Source organism: Lates calcarifer, linkage group LG20 (genome assembly GCF_001640805.2).
Source record: "Lates calcarifer isolate ASB-BC8 linkage group LG20, TLL_Latcal_v3, whole genome shotgun sequence".
Lineage (NCBI taxonomy): Eukaryota > Metazoa > Chordata > Actinopteri > Centropomidae > Lates > Lates calcarifer.
In genome coordinates, this window is record NC_066852.1 from 13,876,502 (window position 1) to 13,891,352 (window position 14,851).

General features: G+C 42.8%; 1 long non-coding RNA gene across 1 annotated transcript; it reads right to left on the minus strand.

Annotated features, from left to right (window-relative positions):
* Positions 1-5,223: 5,223 nt before the first annotated feature.
* On the minus strand, positions 5,224-9,773 carry LOC127143687 (uncharacterized). The gene is made up of 2 exons (XR_007815265.1): positions 9,080-9,773; positions 5,224-5,654 (listed from the first exon to the last, which is right to left on the minus strand). It is a non-coding gene; the product is annotated as an uncharacterized LOC127143687 (long non-coding RNA).
* Positions 9,774-14,851: the final 5,078 nt, after the last annotated feature.

Consider the following 14,851-nt stretch of genomic DNA (forward strand, 5'->3'; position numbering starts at 1 on the left):
TTTTCCTCTGCATTGTTAATCAATAATGTAATTGCATGGATGTTTGTGGGTTTCTCGGTTGAAATTTTAAATGATAAGAAACGTTTTTGGTTGGTTTTGGGTCATATTGGTGTTCCCACAGACTCCCAGAGAGCAGAGCACATTGCACCCACATGTAAACTCTATAACCTTTTGTGCAGCAAATGGCTGAAAAAGTGTGCTCCCAACTGTATAAAGAAAAAATTGACCCATTTCTGCAAGTGAGACTTTTTGGCTGAAGTGACTGAAGTGAAGAATTACTATATATTTTCCATGCGTAGTATAATACATTTTACGTGGACTTTTTATATTCATCATATCTCTGCATGTGATAGTTACAAAAGGTGTATTATATTTAAGTACGCTTCCAAATATACTTAAGTACATTAATCCAAAAATGAATTATACCTGTACTTTACATTTTAATCCAATGTATTTCAAGAGGTATCGTTATGTTTTTCTATATTCTGTGCATTCCTTATAGTATAATCCTGACAAGGAGCAACATCAGCAACAACTAATTATCACATTGTGTAAAAAAGTGACAAAATGTCCACAGAAACTTCTCAAACCACTCCTGCAGCATTCACCCTCCTCTGTCCATCTGTATCCTCAATATGTTTCAAACTGTCATATTTTCACCAAAATATGGATAAATACACAGATGGACCTACGTCAAGTGGTTGGCTCATATGTTGGGATTACTGCTTCAGTTTTGTGCTAAAGCTGCACTTGAAAACAGTACCACTGCAGGAGAAACTGGTCAAAGGATGGTGCTGCATCACCCAAAATAATCACACTACCAGTTCAAAGATGGTTCTCTGAGACAGACTCGCCACTCAGAGAAGTGGTACAGGAAGCCAATGAATGACAAACAATGGAAGAGTCAATGATGGGTCTGCTCAGGGGATCGCAGATGACAATCACATGGGAAGTTAATCATATCAGTCATACTGCGGAGGAAGATATAGAAAGTGCACATACTGAACACTTATAAAGTTCATAAATTATGCCTCCATGTTTTGTTTTTTTTGTTTTTTTACACAATATGCTGTTGTTTGCATCCAAAACAGAATAATAAACACAAAGGCATATTTATGAATACCTAAAAATAAGATTCTACTTTGGGTGCCGGAGCTACCAAAAATACATGAAATGCTCAGTTTCAGTATAATTGTAGAAACAAATCCACATAGAAGCTTTAATCCACAACACAACTTTAATGTAACACAATATACCACTTCTGAACTCCAGTCTGGAACAGTCTCGAAATATATTTCCAAAGAATTTTGTATTGGCTACTTTTAAGAAAATACACTTGAGCATATTTTTTGTACTTGTGCCACATTTACCACAGATTAGATTGCCAGAGATTTACTTCAAAGCTCTTGTTAAGCTTTTTAATTATAATACAATTATAATAAAGAAAACTTCAGCAAACATTGCAGACATGCAGTCAGTTGTTCCATAGTTACAGCCCCTGCTCTGTGTTCTAAAGAATCGCTCTGGACCATAACTACCAATGAAAACTGAGCATGAAGCAAAAAATTTGGGTCTTTGATTTAATTAAAAAGTGCAACACTTAACTGGATTGTCCATCGGTAATAATTTAGTATCATCTGAGAATCAGCTGAGTTTTACTACTACGTCAGTGTTGATTCTTTTCCCTACATCAGCTGACGATCATCACCTACTTTCAAATCCTGTAAATTTAAATTCAGAGCCTTGCAGTCATCATTATAATGGCTCAACAAGGTTTCATTATACTGTTTTAAGAAAAAAAAAGGGTTTCAGTCAAATTAAGTGTTGATTCGGGGGCTTGAACAGTTAAGAAGAGAAAAATTAACAACAAACTTGCCTCAGATTAAAGAATAGCCAACTTAGCTGACTGAGCTACTTACTTCAGTAAAGCTAAAGCCCCATCAGCAAGCTATATGACCATGTCCTCTTGTGAGATAATATACTGTTACACCGCTTGGCTTAATATGGTTATAAAGCATAACATAACATTATTTAATATTATCAGTCTTAACATTAGGTCTCCTAAAGTTCTGTGTGGTGATGTTCGAGGTGTCTCTTTAGAGTTGGGGTTTTCTTCCCAGTGATTTTCTAGCTGCAGGGCTTCTCTCCCTTCAATAAGGTACCACACACTCACCTTTTCACTCTGCAGCAGTGTATTTGAAGTTGTTCCATCCCGCAACCTGTTCTTTCCGGACTGAGCCCAACCATATGTTGCCCAAGCTCCACCAGCCACAGCTTTACAGTCTACAGTAGCTAGGTCTGGGCTAGTACTGGTGATGGTGCATTGACAGCTACACTGCTGGTATGTAAAATTAGGAACATGATTTGGGCAGAAGAGAAACTTAAATAGTAGTAATGACTGAATGTAGGAATAACTGTTGTATGGACCAAGTATGAACACTGTGCTGCTAGTAAGCAGACTACAGATTAGGCCATGGTGCATTTTGTATTTCTTACCAAAGAAGACAGAGGAAGGAAAGAAATTCATCTCTGCTTGGGTCAGTTCAGTGATGGCTGAAACTTGGTTGTGATTGGCCAATGTGCCCAGTCCCGGAACACGCATACAGCATGCTCTCATGGACAGGGCCGGTAAAAAGTTTATGGCTTTTTTGATGCTTCGTCAACCCACAGATACAGCAGCCCACTGGAATTTGAAGGTATGATCTAAAGTCACCTATTTCCATGATTGAAATGTACTGCTGCTTTAAATCTATGGCCAGCTGTTCACCACATACACTAAGTGTCAAAATGTCACCTTGAGTAAATTTAGGCATTCATAGATGAGTTGTATGAAATATTTCTTGAGATGATGAATTAAGTTGGTAGTGTTTATATCAGCTGAAAGCTACCCTACTCTGTACACATACTTAAAATTTCCACAATGCTCATACGATAAAATGAACTAGCCTTTCTCTCTCTGATAGCTTCTTGTTTTACACATTTGAATAATTATTCTCTGTGTCTCCCCTTGAATTCCTGACTCAACAAGGACAGTTTTATGGAAAGTGTACCATCTCAGGAGTCAGTAGTATAGTAAAAATGTAAATACTTTTACAGATGAAAGATGTGCAATGACAGTTTGAGAACATCATCTAAATGTAAGCAAAGCTCCTTTCTCATGGACACATTGTGCTTGTTTTCCACTGTAAAGCATTGCTGTAGAACGACCTATGACTTTGTTCCTACACATTATCGGAATAGGTTGGACAAATATAGGCACAGCATGGAGTGTGAGGGCTGCCCAATTGGTGGGACTTATATACCTTATATACTGCTGTGTGTGTGCATAATACGTAAATACATACAGTACATACATGTCTAACTGCCAAGGTCCTCTTAAAGTAGATCAGACACACACACACACACACACACACACACACACACACTGAGCCCCTGGTTTGTCCCCCTGCCCACTTCCTCTGCAGCCTATGGTGTTTCCGCTGGGGTGAGACAGTGCCAGCTCCCTCCCTCTGCTTCCCAGTGGGGTCCTGCCTCCCGGCATCTGTCAGGGCAGCTGTCTCTCCTCTCCACTCTGCACTGCACCACACGATGCCAGGCCTCCACACAGGATCCTGAGTTACTCACACACTTGCATTAATACGCGCAGAGGCACGATATAAGACATGTCTTACTTACATACTTTTATTGTGTGATGTCAGATGATTTTCTCAAATCGAAAAAGCCAGCTTTAATCAGCTGATTTAGAGCACTGAATTGCCCAAACTGTGGATGCTGTATTACAAAAGACTGCAGTCAAATTAAATACTCTTGTCAAATCAAGGGATTATGGAATTATACTCATGTATGTGTGGTGTTTTTTTAGAATATAAATATTGAGATATTAAGATGTGCTCAGACCTCCATCCCATCACAGTTGTGTCCTTTTTAAACCTTCTCATGCCATATTGGACCTTATACTATTGAAAAGGGAAGAAGCGGCAGGACAAAGAGGGTTGACAAGTTTAACAAAAGATCAGAATAAAGACTTAATATGAAAAAATGTTTGTACCATCCACCCAGACTCCAAACCAGCAGAAGCTGCTGTTTTCTCAGTGGAAACTTGCACTCATATTATTCAGTTTCATTTGTTATTCATATGAATAGGCCTGGGAAGAGACTGGAGACAGGCAAACGAAAAAGGAAAAAAAAAAAAAAAACGGAGAGCAGAGATAAAAGAAGGAGGGGTAGCTCAGGTCCAGGTGTGCCAGAAGCTTCAGGAAGTAAACATACAGCCACTGAGCTACGCAGGTGCTGAAAAATGATCCTTTTCCTAGCAAGGCCCAGCAAAGCGGAGAGGGCTGTGTGTGTGTGAGTGTGTGTGTGTGTGTGTGTGTTAGTGAGATATGGGGACCGGGGGTGGTGGAGGGGGGTGGCTGATAGCTAAACCAGGAGATTAATATGAACAAGGGGGAGGACAGCAGACCAGAGAAGGTTGTCCATGACTATAGTTTTGACTGCAAAACTGGAATAAGCCCAGCATCAACAACCTCCTCCCGTCTTTGCCGACAAATACTCACAAAACACACAAAACCCCCCTTCACTCCCTCCCCTACTATCCAACAGGCACACTGTGCACTCTCACAGGTAGCACGTGCGTACACACTCACGCTCACGCGCACGGAAACACAGAGACCGTGTGTGCATATACAGACAAAAACACAAACGTCTCTGCTCCACCCCCTCCCCTTGGGGTAGAGGTCCATCCAACACAGATGTAGCCCTGATTAATTGGGCGCAACACAGGGAAGTGGGTCTGGAAACTACCTGGCAATTTCCTGCAGCCTATCCTCCCCCACTACCTCCTTTCCACCGAAACACTCCCCCCTCCTCCTCACATTTGGATCACGTAAGTCAGCAGGTGGGCTGCTGGGAGGAGTGTCTGCCGTGTGGCGTTGATATTCTGCCTGCGTCCAGCTTGCTGGGCGCCCTACATTGCAGGCACTCCCTCTGGCAATGCTTGCCTTGGCTCTGGGCTGAGTGCTGGAAATGCTGAGAGTCTGACAGACTCCATGGGCGCACATACAGGTACACACACACACACACACACACACACACACATGCACGCACACACACATGCAGAGAATGGGCTGCTCTCTACTGCCCAGCAGAGCACATCATAGAAGGAGAGAAAGAGGGAGCAACGAAGGGAAAGAGACAGCAAAAAATAGATAGTAGAGGCAGAGAAATGGACAGACATACTGTATTTACCTCACACTTTTTCAGTAAAGCATGTGGATTACCCAGCGGAGCACAGGGAGGCTTTTTAATGAAAGCACAGGAAGGGGGCAGCAGCTGGTGGCATGTGTTTGAGCCGGGAGGATAAGACCCCTTGCGCTGGGCTCACCAGCACCCCCCACCCCCTTCCCTCTCCAGCTTTCCTCATCTCCCTAACTCCCCCCTTCACCACCACCCCACTTCTCCCCCTCCCTTTCCTCCCCCCACAGAGAATGAAGTCCTTTGTCCGTTCCACTACTGCCCGTCCTGGAGTTGGGCCTGAGCCGCGGGGGCCTGCTGGTCAGCCAGCACCAGAACCAGAGCAGAACCAAGTTGAGCTCCTCAGAGCGCTGGCTACAGCCTTCCTCTGCACACCAACACAAGTCCCCAAGCACCCTGTGCTGGGAAAGGAAAAAGAAAAATGAGCAAAACAGAGAGAGAGAGAGACATCAACAGAATGGTTGGACAATACCAATGAGAGAGATGGACAGAAGGAAAACACAGGAGTGTGGCCAAAACTACAAAGAAAAAGGGGACATTTTGCTCTAAAGTCAGGCAGCCATGAGATGTCTTATTCTGAATGAAAAGTAAATTGAAAAGTAAATTATTGTGCTAAAGACAGACTATGATATTTTCCTATATTATTAAATCAGTGGATTCATTTGCTACAAGTCCTCCCCTCTGAACAACCATATAGGTCCTTTGTCCCTACCCTCTGATACAACCCTTTAGAACATCTCCTGAAATAGTGCCTCTACGGTGACAGGTGTTGCAGACCTTCATCATCATGGTTACAATGATAAACATACAGTTAAGCTTATGGAATAGTCATGGTTTGTCAAGTTAAGGCACAAAAACAACTTGGTTAAGACTGTGGCTTGGGTTAAAATAAGCACTTCTTTAAGGGTAGATGACTTTTTGTTGCCATGGTTACAATTATGTTGTTTAATGGTCACAGTTAAGAGTAGCAATGGTGACCATTGGTTTCAAATGGGGAACGAACAGCAGCCTCCCATGTGTTGTGTTTTGCTGACCCATCCACCCACAACAACCTAACATGGACTTTGTTGCTATTTACACTGCATCACCTGACTTCCTCCTTTGCTCTTGTCATAATTACTACAACTGCTAGACGTCGCCTAACAAGAAAACATAACTATGGGTCAAAATAAGCTGCTGACAGTCTTTGCCAAGGAGCAGCACAGCCTGTATAGACAGCTGAATGACCAGATAAGATACAAAACTGAATAGGAAATTCAAGTGCAAAGTAAGCAATAATATTAATATTTATAAAATATAATTTTAAATTTGTAAACATATTGCAGCAGTGTGATCTAATGGATGGTGAGCAGAAATTAAAAAAACAACAAACAAACAATACTAAAAAGCCAGCCAGAAAGTATATTGCAACATTACTCATCCCCTATAAACCTCCTCTACTCATTTCCAAATATTAGTCCCACATAAATGTATGTATGAAATTAATTAGAAAATAAATACAAATACTAAATTCAAAAGAGAAATCTAAGCACTCAAACAGTTTAGTAGAATCTGTAGCTGAGTGAAGTTGGTCTAAGTTGAAGAAATAAATCCGTTATAGACAGGTGAAGAAAACTCTTGGGTGCTGAATCAAATGAAATGAGTTGAATGTTTGGGGATCAGTCTGGTGCTAGGAGCTAGCAGTATCTGTATCAGGTTGCTTCAATGGAGTTGTGTGTCCAGTTAGAGTAGATATGAGGGGCTCCACTTATCAGAAAGGCTTGGTGCACAAAAGACCTTGTGTGTACCTCAGCAAATGGATCTGCATCACCTTGTTACCCCTCGGACCCTAAACCACCGCTTCATCCCCCTATACTTCTGAGCACTCACACGTAAAAGTGCTATCATCCAGTCTCGCCAGCTGAACAATATATCTGATTCTTGATGGATCAGCGGAGTAGAGGCAAGTAGAAACACTCAATAAAAGTTTGGATAAATGGAATTCCACTGTGCCCCTGCTCTTTGTCCCTAATCCTAATTGGATTTTTGCAAGAATATCCGAGAACTCTCGCATTTTTAAGTGAAATCTTTGATGATAAGATGTCGTTGCTGTTTTTCTTTGACCCCTACTGTGACATTGTATTTTGTTGTTTCTGCAGGCATCCAGTCTTTTCATTAGTTCAGCCATGCTGGCTATGAGTGCTTATGCTAACTGCAGTAGTCTTCTTGTATCGATTTCAAATACACTGCTGCTGTTGCTTCTGGTAACATATCAGTTCCTGTGCACCGGAGAGGTTTATTCCCTGGAATAAACATCCACCATATACCCACTACCAGCTGTTCAGAAACAGCAACAGCAGCAATCGCGAAAGCTTCCCTGGGCTGTCTGTTATAACGCTAAAATAATGAGTCTTTCAAAAGTGCAAAACAGAAACGTACATCAGAGTATTACTTAATTTATGCAACACATTTTTGTACAGGCAATGATGGTAATATCATTTTAGGTGGTGACTTCTTTTCTGCATCAAAATCTTAAATAAATAAATGAAAGTAGAATGTTTTAGAAAGAAATCCTCTTTCACGGGGGGGTCAGTCTACAGGGTTGGCTACAGAACAGCAGCCTGGAGCAGGTGGGTTGTGAGTCAATGGAGGGGCTTGAACTCGGTTGCTCGGGTTGAAGGACTTGTCTCGCCACTTATTTTCACACACAGATAATGTGTAACATAATTCAATCCCTGTGAACCTCTGTGAGTGTAAATATCATTACAACCAATAGTATATAATTATCTTGTTGCTCACATTGACACTGTACGATATCTGCATTGCTACAGTGTGGTGCAGTGTTTGAGTCAGATATGCCGCCAGGGCCAGGCTGTCTCCTGCTATGGAAATAAGATGAACATAGCATAATGAACTTATAGAAGATTTACTGCCCTCAATATACTGGACGCTGTGGTAATTATGTTGCAACTGAATATCATTTTGTATACACCATGACATCACTGATGTGGCCTAACACGAACAGGGGATAACAGTGATTTCTCTCAGTCCCAAAAGTATTTAAATATTCATCATCCACTCCACTCTGGTGTTAGCTCCCCTGTTTCAGATTTCACATTTCATAGATGTCCATAAAGTTTCCGCTGAAGCTAATATTTAGGTTGTCAAACTGTTAAATGTATGTAGTTTTCATGAGCTATGATTGCAATGAAATGCAGAAAAAAGCAAAGCTGAATCAAAAATGCAGACATAAAATTTGAAAAATGTGCACACTCTGAGATGGTTGAGGTAAAAAAATAAAATAAAAGATTCACCGCTCATTTTAACTTCAGAAAACAGAAACGTGATGAGCCAGAAAGTGGAATGTAATGACTTTTCTGGAGTGCATTTTCCTTGATCTGTGGGTTCAACGACTCAAACCTCAGAACTGGTAAATTAACAATAAAAATGAGAGTTAAAGGCACACAATTAAAAAGTAATTTCAATTCATCTTTAAATGAGGGGTAAATTGTACAAATTTAAAGTGCTTCAGATTCACATGTCAAGGTTTTCGCTCACCTGAATTTTATTGAGTGAACAATCCCCCTTATCTCTCACACCGTGTTATCTCTCGCTCTCTGTGTACAGGTATGCACAGGTATGTGTGGGAACATTTTTCTATAATCTGGATAAGTGTGATCATTGTTCCCTGACATCTGAACTCCATGTGGATATTCCTCCACTTTTTGCATTTCTCACCACATAAGCTTAAAAACTTTTAGAACTCACTGTGCCTGGGTATGTTTCACTCCAAGTCAAACTGTGCATAATCTAAACCAGTGCTGCTAATGACTGCTGCTGCACAAACCTTGCTAGCTTTCCTCTCTGTCATGCCTCAATCTTCCAACTCTCTAGCAACCAAGCCCAAAGCCATTAGCCAGTTTCCATGAGACTTGAATGCTTCCTTTGCACGTCGACGCCTCGTCCTCTATCCCCCTCAGGAACCGGCTCTAAGAAGGGCGGACTGACCACCTCCGAGGCAGTTACAATGATCATGTGCCTGTGACATCTATTCTTGGCAGCCACAAATGTTGGATTGGTCACAGTTTCAAGGGGGGAAAAAGCTGGCTCTGTTGGTCCTGTGACTCAGGTGCTAAGGGTGCCCCCTAGAGATAGGGGAAGTCATTACTAGTCCCTGATGATGATGATGATGATGGTGATGATGATGGAGCACAGTTTTTTTTCCCTTCTTTTTCCATGGCTCTTAAGGTCCTTTCACACATGCTCCCTGAAAGAGTATTGAATCCTTGCCCTCCTGCACATCGGAGCATGGCAGGCAACAGCATCCACGCATGGCAACACCAGCCCAACAACCATCTCCTAGCAACGCACGTCCTCTGCCCCAGGAGGAATCTGGAGGTCTCTGCTGTAGTCACACCATGCGTTTCCTGGAGGGCAATCAGCTTTTTTCCTCATCTCTTCTCTAACTCTCGGCCCACCTCTCTCTACTTCTCCAGTACTTCATTCCAACTGGCGTAGCTGTTTTGGAAGGAGTCTTTTTTTGGGATGAAAATAACAAGCCCACAAATTTTCTTTTTTTTTTTAAAAAAAGGGGGGGAGCAAGTAAATTAGCTTCAATTCTTACAAACTGCTTGGCAAAGCTTAAGTATTAGTGAAAACAGGGCAAAGAATATAACTTAGGCGGCAATCCAAAATGTTTTCACATTCTTCTGAGAATTTTTTTTGTCATTAGTCTCTCAGTTTTATTAACTTGTACTTTTACATTGCTATATTATTGGAAATATTAATCGAATGTATAAGACAGTTTAATGTATTTTTCTAAAAGAGAAAGTTTCTCATGACCTTGCATGACCTTTTGCAAAATACGACTGTAAGACCCAAAACAACCAAACAAGAAACCAAAAAAAAAAAACAACCAAAAACTCCAACAAGTCCTCATGTGACAGAAGGTACCTAATCAAAACAGCCTCTGCATGCAACTGCTACCATGCGTGTACGCTTCCCCTCCGTGCTAGTCTCCTTCCTCCCAGCCCCATCACCACAAACCACCGTTCCCACAGTATTCCCATGACTCTCTGCTGCTCCCCCTCTGTTCCCTTGAAGGGCCCAGACTTCACCAAAAGGCAGGAGGGCTGCGTTGGCGAGCAGCGAGCTGCTCTAGCCCACCTTCCTCACATCTGAGAACCTCTGTGAAATCCTAATCCCCAGAGTAGGGTGAAGCGCAGGCCCAGCTTGCCTGACCTCTCTGGTTGCCATGGATACAGCGCACTATAAATAAAACAGAGGGGGCTTTTTTTCAAGCAGTTTGGCAGGGCTGTGTGGCCTGCTCACTGGTGGGGCTTATTTTCTCTCTCCCTCCCTCATTCTGTCTCTTCTCACTCTCATTCTACTCCCCCTTTCACTTATTCTCTCAATCACTGACTGCCCGTCCTCTTTCTGTCTTGTGCTTCCTCCCTCTCCTTGTCCCCGTTGCTCATTCAATTTTTCCATTCACCCCCATCAAAACAGAACACCTGTATTAGTACCACACCTGTACTTATATTTATTCATGTCACTCTTGCAAAACACGGCACTTTAACAAGTCATTGTTCAGATGGAGAAACTAGACAAAGAGGCAACTTGTTTGGTCAGTGGCAATTTACATCTGTCAAGAACACACACAGAGCCATCTCAACAGAGGCCAAGTTGGTAAAAAATAAAAATTAAAAAGAAGATCTATTTCCTTGGTGGTGGCAGAGAGGCATAGAGAGACAAGGGAGGTTGAGCGTGCTCGCACACAGAATCGGGACTGCGCTGCAGATTTTTGTCTGGCAAGGCAAATCTCGGGAGGCTGGAAAATAATTTGGTCATGGCTGTGGGAGGTTGTTGGGAGTGGGAGGCGTGTGGGTGATGTGGGGGAGAAGGTTTGAGGGGTGACTGGTTGGTGGGAGGAGGACGAAGGGGGAGGTAGGGTTTTGACCGTCTCGCTGTGGTGAAAACATGCTTGACACTTCATTCCTTTCCAGTTAATGTGGTGCGGACTGCAGGATGTTAACCCTCTGCCTGCCTTTTGATGCTCAGTCTCCACTGTTGCACAATAACCCCCAGTCCTCGCAGCACTTCCTGCTTTCCAGCCGGTTCAGGGCGAAAAAACATTCCAGGACGGTCTCACGGTAGAAATCGGCCCCTGCCAGACGTGGGAGGGACGGTTACAGTATACATTTATTTTCCGGTATCATGTCTATATTAGATGAGTGTAATACCGTGAGACAATGTGACAGGCCTGCTGTGCAATCCTCAGAAGCTGTCATGGTGATTTGAAAATTTGACCATCACATGCCAGATACTCTTTGTCCGGGAGAATCTTGAAGAGTAAGCCACATTTCCTGGACCATCTGCCTCATATGAATTACACAAAAGACAAGACCGGCACCAGAAAACATCCTCAATGTTGCCTGGGAGACAGAGGTCACATGAGAGGATGAGTCACAGAAACCCAGAACTACCTAGAAACCAACACTATTGAACAGCCTAACATCACGGTGCTCTTTACAGTTTGGCGACATGCAGGAGGATTAGTGTCGTGTCAGTGCATAAACGACAGTGAGACGCTGCCCTTGGCAAAAGACAAGTATACAGTTAAACTTAATGGGGCCAGAATCTGATACCTCAATAGGAATCCACTTCAGTGCCAGCCGCTGTTCTTTACTAGCTACACAAACACACAGCAGTGCTATGTGTATATCAACCTGTGTCTGACCATAGGTCTACTGCTGGTGTGGGTAGTTTGTGTGTGTGTGTGTGTGTGTGTGTGTTTTCATGCAGACTGGAGAGTAGGGAGTTAATGCAGGCAGGGCTGTGGCAGTCCTCCTGCCCCTCAGCCAGATTAATCATGCAGGAGAGACACAGCAGGCCCCCGTTCATTCTGCCTGGGGGTGAAGCTGTGCCCGCATGCTCTCCGTATCACATGGCCCCGTCCCCCCCCCCTCCACCTCCTCCCTCCCTTCTCTCCTCTCTCGCTCTTTCTCTCTCTACTGGGGGTGCTGTGGATGGGGCTGGTGGTGGAGGAGGAGGAGAGGAGGGCCGGTTATTGGTGGTGTGGTGGAACGCCACAGCACACAGTATAGCTTTCTTTCTTTTCCTCCACACTGTTGTTTTCCTCTCTCTCTCTCTCTCTCTCTTCCCTCTTCACTTCCCCTTCTGTGGGTGTGAAGCGAGTGAGGCAGGAAAAAAAAAAAGAAGGAGAGAAACAGGCATCCATCTCTCCTGCAAGGAGACAACAACAGCCTCTTTTTTATCTCCCGTCGGAGAGGGCCCTGACGACAGCAGTGGCCAGGCTCGGTGGATGAAGAGGAGAAGTGTGTGGGGTAGGGTGGTGGTGGTGGAGGGACGTGTTGGTGGGGGGGTGGGGGGCATACCAAGGGACTCGCCACAGATATCTCCTGGAAACTGCCCGACGATGTCTCTGCACATCAGAGAACAGCCACAGCCATTGTTGGGCTCATTGGGAAACAGAGATCCAGGCGGCATTGCACATTTGCCTGCTTCAGCATTTTTTCAGTGTGTTGCCCGAGAGTCTACAGTGCGCGTACAGTACAACCTTATATGTCTAATGACCTGTTATGCTGTAAGTCTTCAAGGCTAGCAACCTTCTGTAAATTTAATTGTAAACAGAACATGTATGTGTGCAGGGGACATGTAGGTTCCCTGCAGCCAAAGCACGATGCACTTTTTTGTGAGTCTAATAGTGACACTGGTGCCTACCTCTGTGTGGGCCTATAGATACAAACAAGATCCGTGCATATTTGGACAGCAATGCATGCTGTCTTTGCATTGCACACCTTGCCTAGAGAGTCTTATCACTTCGACCATGAAATGACACAACCTAGGTCAAGTGACGCTTTGCTGCTCTTTTTAAGCTTTATCAAACTTACATATGCTGTAGGTACATAAGCATTTTACTCAAGAATGTACTGATTCTACATATGATGTTGTGAATTTTTTAATATAGAGCAAGCACAAGTGAGATTTTAGCTGATCTCTACCAAGAGCCTACACTGGGTAACAGCAGTGTTACTAGCCTGACTTCAACACATTTTCCCAGGTGGGGAAATGTGTGTTGGAGACACACTTTTACCCCATGTAACGACTACCATCAGCATGTTTTTGATGAGACATTTAAAAAAATGTTTCACTGTGATTTAGTTTCACTTTAATACCTTAACACACCAGACCACTGAATTGTTATAATGCTAGTTTTCCCTATTTCCTAGGAGTTTGGCCTTCATACATATACATTACTATTTTATTTTACTGTATGAAGCATGAACACTGACAATTTCCTAACTTCAGTTTACAGCTAATTACGAAGTTCAACTGGACTATTTTCACTTCTGTCTTTTCTGTGGCATTTTTCTGTAAACATGAAAAGGCACAACGTCTAGTTTTCACACATCTTCAGTTATTGTGACATTCTAAATAAGAGTTTTGAAGAGCTGCAGTGCACATGCTATTTAAAACAAAGGCTGCATTCATTAAGGAAGCGGTTTGTCTCTGTGAGGTGTTTTTAATGTCTTCCTGACAGTAACAAAAACTCTTTCAGGATCTGATCTGAGGGTCAAGTGGATGTACATCTGGTTCCAGATGCAAAATAGTCACCCATTCAGCCTGACCAAAACAATAACTGGTAATGATGCTTGTAAAACTTACTCTAAAGAAAAATACTGTGATGATGATAGTACATGGTACATGAATGCTGTCTGTTGAGAGAAGAAAGAGTCTTGATGAATTGTTTTCCTCTGAACTTCTCAGACAGGACCCACACAGTGGACTATAGCTACAACAGTCCATTTACTCATTCACACATAGACACATGTACACTTACACACACACTCACTTACATAATGTCCCCTGTAGAGCATACAGTGACTCCTGTACCCTACTGTACTGTGTAAGTGTATTACATTTCAAGTGTACTGTTGCTATTGTAGTGCAATGAAACACCACTATAGTCTCTGTCTTTCTGTATATCTGAGTAGACACGCGTGCCTATGTGTGTGTGTGTGTGTGTGTGTGTGTGTGTGTGTGGATGGATGGATGTCACTTTCTATCTTATCTCCTCAGAAAAGCCATTCACAAGTAGGAAACGTATCATTTTGCAATTCTATAATTAAATCTTGTAGCTCCTAAGAGACAGGTGCTATTCTGTCTGTATTCAGATTTCATGAAATTGACTTTATTCTGCCAGATACATGTCAGGCAAAGACTATTTGCTGTTTAAATTTTGTTAATGATTATGTACAGCAGCAGAGGGCATTTCTCACTTCATCATGAAGTACTGAGTGATGCATCTTTTTATACAACGTTGAAGTGTTGCTTTTATTCACCGCAGTGAGCTGGGAGGTTTTCTTTGAACAGATTAGCCAGCTGCCAAACATTAGCCGAGGTAACCGCGATCTGCAATGGAAATCATGAAAATATGCCTCACAATTTTGGCATTGGCAAATATTTAAATGTCATTTACGAGCTCTGGGAGCGTTTTTGCAGGAAATTAAGCAAGAAATGTCTGAGCGTAGTTAGAATAAGCTCGGGGGTGGGAGTGTGGCCCTATTGAAATTCAAGTGAAAACTTTACACTGCTG